The sequence below is a fragment of the Paroedura picta genome, chromosome 6 (genome assembly GCF_049243985.1).
Source record: "Paroedura picta isolate Pp20150507F chromosome 6, Ppicta_v3.0, whole genome shotgun sequence".
NCBI lineage: Eukaryota > Metazoa > Chordata > Lepidosauria > Squamata > Gekkonidae > Paroedura > Paroedura picta.
Window position 1 is genome coordinate 77,266,308 of NC_135374.1, and position 7,595 is coordinate 77,273,902.

Consider the following 7,595-nt stretch of genomic DNA (forward strand, 5'->3'; position numbering starts at 1 on the left):
ATCTGTCTGTGCTTAAGGCACAAAATCCATTTCCCTTTAAGCATGGGTGCTTGATCTGTGTTGGTAAGACTGCTATAATTATTGTTTTGAAGAATAAAAAGCTTCTACAAGTTACAACACTATTTTTGGCAATCTTGAATGTAAAATTATATAATTGAATTATTTCATCTGAAAGTTTGCCCAACCCTAGAAAAAAAATTATCCATGAGAATAACTATAGAAGTATATGATTAGACAAAAATGGTTGTGTTGCAACTGAAGCCTTTTATCTTTTCAAATGGATTGGATTACCCAATGATAAACTATCTCTTACTGCAAATATTAGTATTATATACTATGTTTGAAATGGCTTAAGTTCAGCTTGGTGCAGCTGTAAATGTATGTTGGGGATCTGTGCTGTAGGCATTTTTAAAAAAAGGATCTTGATTTCTGACATTTTTTTTCCTTTGGGGGTTGTGGTTGCCTATTGGGTAAAGTTTGCTGCCCTCGGGACCCTGAGCTGGGTGAAAAAGCAGCATGACAAGGTGTTTAAACAAGTAAACTGCAGATAAGAATGTGTTGCTCCTTTGCCTATACCCTTCAAACAAGAACGATCATGCCGCAGTTTTGCACCAGGTTGTTATGACAAACAAAAAAGCACAAGATGTTTACAAGGTTTAAGCATGAGGAGACAGTGATATTTTCCCACTTCTGGCTGGAAGCAGTTGCATCTGTTTACCTGGTCAATCTGCTCCAGGCAAAGGTTTGAGTTCAGACAGGTTCTAAAAAACATCATTTCCCTTGGTCTCCAGTAGTAGACATGTGCTTAATTGCAGCAAGTTTCTTAATGTTCATAAAGAATTGCAATACAAAGAGCAGGTTCTTTTTGACTGGAGACAATCTGTTATTTGATTTCACCAGACATAGAACTATCAGCTGCATTCCCATGTAACTGTCTAATGTATTTTCGCATTTTTCCCCGAACGGTAAAATCCAATGAACAGTGTACATTGTAGCATAGAAGTGAGTCGTTTTTTACACCCCCTTCCCCCAAATCCTTTATTTTGTTACTAGCTTTAAAGCCCGTTGTAACTGTAAATACAATGGGCACTAGCATCTGCTATGGTCCCCCCCCCCATGTGCACCCCTGGACAGGCTGCGGCAGGGGCATGGTGGCGGAAATCTTGGGTTCTCCCCCCAGCCGGCAGCTCTCCCACCAGCACTCAGCCCTGCCCTGAAAAGATCTGCCACAGGGACTCCAAGGCTCTGCGGGCATTTATGGGGCAGGAGGAGGCATGGAGTTCACTCCAGGACTCCACTCTGCCCCGAAAAGGGGCTCCATTGGAGAGGCCACGGCAGGCCTTTTTGGGACAGGGGGAAGGGCTGGTGGGAACCCTGTTTTGCCCCTCCCGCCAGCCATCCTGCCCTGCAAAGACGCGCCGTGGCTTTCCTTGGTGTTGCCAAGGCTTCCTGGCATGAAGGCAATGGCTGGCTTGGGACCTGCTGTCCCCCCATCCTGAGAAGCCTCAGAGATGCTGAGGACGGCCGCACCAGGCATGCAGAAAGACAAGTATCCTTCCTGTTGTTAGATCTCCTTGCAGGGTATTCATTGGCTGGTCACAAAAACTCCCTATGGCTAAAATTCCCACATGTGAGCTGTAGGCATAAGGGTAGAGCATGATGTCACATGCTTTACATCATGAATGGTTGTCTTCCAGGAGGAGGGGCATTTATCTAATGCCATAACTAGTGCTAAGTTTGTTGGTACCTTAGTCTGTTCTGCAGAGAGGCACAGAGTTGAGGGAAGTGAGGGAAATCATCCTGCACTCTCCTCTAGCTTCAGCTGATGTGCTTTCCTTGTTGCCCTGGTAGACCATAGGATCCAGATTAAGTCTTCCTGCCATTCTTCTAAATCTGGTTCTTTTGGGGCAGAGTGGTTAGGTTGACATAGCATTTGCACTGATTTCCACACCATTATAAATTGGTGTTGTGTCTGAATAAGGGGCTAAAAGTGACCAATTCTATCACTCCTGGGTTGGTATAACTAGGATAGGATTGCACTTTAGGGATGTGCTTGGTACATCAGCTTTGATGGCATCAGTTTTCAGTTAGAAAGGAGAGGGGATTGTTTGCATACATCTCAGGCAAACAGGGTATCAGTGACTTTTGTCTTAATCCCATATTAAGAGCAACCACAACCAAACCATTGATACTATTTGACTAGCATTTTGTGTGCATCCCCAAATAGAGCAAAATCTCCGAGTTGGCACCAAAAACATCAAAATATAACCCACAGAGACAGCTTGATTAAGCCCAGAATATGACAGTGATGACAGATGAGCGATGTCGGCTGGGGGAAAAAAGGTCTTCTATTTCCTGAAGCGCTGGACGGACAACAGATGAGAACTGCACACTCCAAATTATAAAGACAAGGCAGGAAAGCATCCTGCTGTCTCATTCCCTGTTTCTAAAAGCAAAATATGGCATCAAGCAGCAAAAGGACCGATGCATTATTGAACAGCATTGCCGTGGCAAAAGAGGAAATGGTAAGGAAAAACTACTTACAGGGGATAAAACGGGGTCATGCGACATCCTGAAGCAGGCCTCTTCCCCATGGCAGTAAGAGTCACACACATTCCGCTAGCCACTGATGGCTGCAATTTGTACTTTGCAAAGCACTTTAGCCTAATCTAGCTGAAATGTGTTAACAGTTTTAACATTTAATGATTTAGTGGTTTAAATTTTTTTTTAGATATTTATGGCCTGCTTTTCTCTCCAGTGGGGATCCAAAGCAGCTTGCAAAGTTCTCAGTTTTATCACAAAAAACCCTGAGCCCTGAGACTAAGTATGGTGCAAGTTCATCAGCAACCCCCCATGGCAGCGTAGGGATTTGAACCCAGATCTCCAACATCCTAGTCCAACGCTCTGGCCAATATACGGGGCTGGTTCTGAGGTTCCCATAATGATCTATGCCATAATACCCAGGTTAGATTACTGTGACATATTATCTATCGAACAGCCTATGGAATCCCTTTGAAACTTCCACTGATACAAACTACCGTCGCTAGGCTATGAAGTGGAATCCATAAAGCTGTCTTTATGTCACCAAAGATAAGGTTGCACTGGCTGCCGATTTCTTTGAAGTGTCATTTTGCCTCAAATGGCTTTATAGTACCTGAAGGATACTCTGGTCCCATCTGCATCTGATTCTTTATTCCCCTCAGTACTGAGCCCACCTGCCATGGCCTCTCCCAGAAAGGGGGCATTTGTTAGAGTATTTGGGCCATGTTCCCCAAAGTTAGCAAAGTGCACAAGGCTTTGAGCAGCAGCAGAAGCAGCCATGTGGTCTGTGCATGCAAGAGAGAAAAAAAAAACATGCTGAGGCTTCTTTTCAAATAGAAGTAGTTGACTGAGGAACTACATTGCGAGGTAGCGTAGGGGAGAGACAGGAACCTAGCCATAAACATCCCATGGTGGAAAAGGAGCAAGCAGGCAGGCGGCTGGACAAAGAAAAGGCCTCTCTGGGATCCCAACCTAGCTAGATCAGGAAAAAACAAACAAATACACAGCCGGAAATCAGACTGTCCTCCTCAATTAGGCAGCAGAGAGATGCAGGCCTAAGGGAACACTGGAAGGCCTTGAATAGAGGTTGGGGAGCAAATCGTGTCCCCGTAGTCTTGAAACGTTGTAATTAAGAAGGTCTATCACAGGAGTCCGGAAGCCAGACACATTTAACACTGTAGAGGCCTTGAAAGACTACCTTTGCAAGAACTTAGTCACCATTTTAGGTTGCGTAAGCAATTTAAAACTGTTACTGAAACATGGTGAGTCTACCTCAAATTTCAGTTATCATTTATTTCCCTTCTTCAACCAGTTCCCCCAGAATAACAGCTGACTTCCAGACTACCAAGGATCAGCTCCTCAGGAGGAAATAACAGCTTCTTTTGGTGACTTCTGCAGCATCTCACATCCCCAATGAGCTCCCTCCTGTGGCATCTCCAGGTACTGCCCCCAATCAGGTTGCCACAGTCTAGTGATGACATTCCATGAGGGACGGCAAGGTTGTGGATCAGTTTACCTATACAGTTTCAGGTGAAGCTTGGAGCACCACACTGATGCAATGGCATCACTTCTGGTTCATGCTGCAAGTGACACTGCACTGCCAGCTCCTCCTTCATTCCCCCCTCCCTCCTTTCAGTTCCTATCAAGCAGCAGTGGGGGATGATAGGTCCAGAAGGCCCTACCCCCCAAATCTCCAGGAATGTCCAAAGCTGGTGGAGAGGAAGTGGGGACAGGAGGGGAGGGGAGATAAAAGGAGATCATGGGACAGCGGATGGGTAAAAAGAAAAAGAGTTGGGTTTTATACCCTGCTTTTCACTGCCCAAAGGTGTCTCAAAGGGGCTTACGGTCACCTTCCCTTCCTCTCCCACAACCCTATGAGGTCGTGGAGGCTGAGAGAACATCTCACAGGACTGCTCAGTCAGAACAGCATTATCAGGGGTGTGACGAGGCCAAGCTCACCCAGCTGGCCGCATGTGGCAAAGAGGAGTCAAATCCAGCTTGCCAGACTAGAAGCCACCACTCTTAACCATGCTGGTTCTCAGGGGCAATAGGGGCAAGTGAGATTGAGATTAGGCTGGGGGGTTGGGAGAGAAACAGCACCAAGGGCTCCCCCTGTATTCCCATTTGTAATATAGAGTTTGCTAAGTTCTTCCTCTCAAGATAATAAAAATGTACTGTATGCAGAATTGATTACATGGTGTTTCTGAAAATTAGAGCCGTAAAATGTCCCTTCACCTTCTATCAGGTGCAGAATACTAAATTCATAGAACCTGATATGGATGCAAACCATGTTCTTTCCTGGCTGACACCAAGCTGAGTGAAACTGTTATTTTCTTTAAAAACCATGTTTCTGTCAAAAGGCAGATTCTGAAAGAGCTTCTGACTCACTCGATATTCCCAAATCTAAAAAAAAAGTGTTGATGCTTGAGCTAAGGTCAAAAGAGCACATAAATAATTGAGAACACTCCAGGAAACCTACAGATAGCACCAGGATATGCAAAACATCCCATGAACTTTAAATCTATAGCCAAACATGAGGGGGGGGAGGGACCAGCAAATCTATATAGTAGTATGCATGTATGTTGAAAGGGGGGTAGGGGAGGGACAATAGGCAGGAATTTGAGAACTGGAACACTTTGGGAATTTGCTGTTCCCCTTCTTACAAGTAATTATGGTCAAAGAATTTAAAACATTGAAATATGTCCACTTTTTCCACTGGACTCAGTGGGTTTAGCAGGAGACAGATAGCCTCAACATAGATTCAGGTGGGTAGCTGGGTTGGCCTGAAGCTACAGGACAACTCCAACAGTTATTCCACTCTATCGTCTCTAAAGGAGACTTTACCAAAGATGGAATCCTGAAAAGTAGGTGCTTTCCCCTACACTAAATGATGCACTTTCAATTCACTTTGCAACTGGATTTTACTGTGCGGAATGGCAGGACCCACTTGCAAATGGTCGCTGAAGTGGATTGAAATGACATTAAGTAATAACCTTTCTAAGAGCCTCTTGTGGTACAGAGTGGTAAGGCAGCAGACATGCTGTCTGAAAGCTCTGCCCATGAGGCTGGGAGTTCAATCCCAGCAGCCGGCTCAAGGTTGACTCAGCCTTCCATCCTTCTGAGGTCGGTAAAATGAGTACCCAGCTTGCTGCTGGGGGATAAAATGGTAATGACTAGGGAAGGCACTGGCAAACCACCCCGTATTGAGTCTGCGATGAAAACACTAGAGGGCGTCACCCCAAGGGTCAGACATGACCCAGTGCTTGCACAGGGGATACCTTTACCTACCTTTAATAATCTTGCTGGGGAAGGCCTGGCTCACCCCACTGACAAATGGGATATTTATTTTCTGGGCAAATAATCAGGCTAAGACCAAACAGTTTGCCTGAACTTTTAAAGGCTGTTAACACTTATTGGCGATGCCATTTCTTCCTGTGCATTTTTGTTCATGTTTATTGGTAGTTGACGTTGGGTTTGAGATGTGTATGCTGCTGGTCAGAGTAGACACTGCTGTGACATTGGTAAGACTTACAAGGTAGCTACATGTATCCGAAGTCAGGAGTCCTCATTCTTCTTACATGCCATCAATCGCTCTGTCAGAAAGCCTGGGCCCCACCATGATGGAAACAAAGAAGAGCCCATCTGTTCCAAGAAGGAACTTCAGCTCTCGCAGGCATTCTCTTATTGCTACTAGCATGGCTAAAGGTCACAGATGGATCATCCTTGGCAGGTAGGCTTGTGGACATGGGAATGAAGGATAGAAAAATCTTAGGAAAATGCTCTATCCCAGGGGTAGCCAAATGCTCATGGGAATTGTAGTCCATGAACATCTGGAGAACCACAGGCTGACTACCCCTGCTCTATCCCATCTAGACTCTTTCTGTGTCCCACAGGTGGTTCACGCAGCACTAGTTGAGCCCAACTGTTCTAAATCATCCATGCAGGCCTCAAGCACAATTTCATCCTTATTGAGCTTAAGAAGGTGAGCATTCTCAGCCTATTTAAATGTTTGATGAGTAGAAAAAACTCTAAAACACAACTGATGTCTGTCTAAATTTTCCAAGCTTCTATTTCCGATTGTTTCTTTTATCATGACAAGTAATTTCACGCAGCAATTAGACTGTATCTCTCCAACCTAACCACTGAGCAGGCAAAAGGAGAGTGCTTTGGTTCCAATTCACTGCATCCTAACGAAAACATTACTCTGTGACTTCCCAATCATTTCATTTCTTTGTTGCATACATCACCCTACAGGAATCCTGTCCTCCTTTGTAATTACATTGTTCATTGCAGTTCTTATCTTCCTTAAATCTCAAGAGGCATGTCTTCTGTACAGTGCATGCATGTGTGCATGCACATGTACACACATGCATCTATATGTGTATGAGTGGTTATAAGCCTCCGCCAGCTTACTCCATCTGACCTATTTGTTATGCTGGGTGGGGTGGGGCGGGGGGTGGGGAGCCCTTTTAGTGTTGATTTTGTTTGTGGTTTTGAATGATAATGCACCAGATTGTAAGACAATTAAAGGAAGAGAACTTTAAACTTCATGCATTGGAATTGCTGCTGATTTGCAAAGAAATCCTTCAGTACACTGTGGGGGTTTATTTCCTTTTCGTCCAGGCCTGTGGTGTTCAGTGAACAGAAAAGTTACCATCAGTTGGCAGAGAAATTAGCAGCAGCTGAAATATAAATGGTTATTATTTGGTGGGCCATTTTGAACTTGCTTTTTCTATATCCAGGCCAGACATTTTAGGGCTCTCCCATAATACTGTCTTTAATGCACATTGCCCATTGGTTCTGCTTCAAATGTGCTCCTCACATACCATAAGTAGGAAATGCTTAATGTCACTATTGAAACACTCCCAAACAACTTACTCCGTTTAGTTTACCAGTAGATTTGAACATTCACATTCTAAGATCTCCCAAGACATTTTCAGAACAGCATGGGTATGTGGCAGACATAAGTCAGCAATGAATTTAACAATCCCAGTCAAAAACAGATACTGACCATACTGCTGTAACTTTTACATAAATCAACTTTGATGCTCACA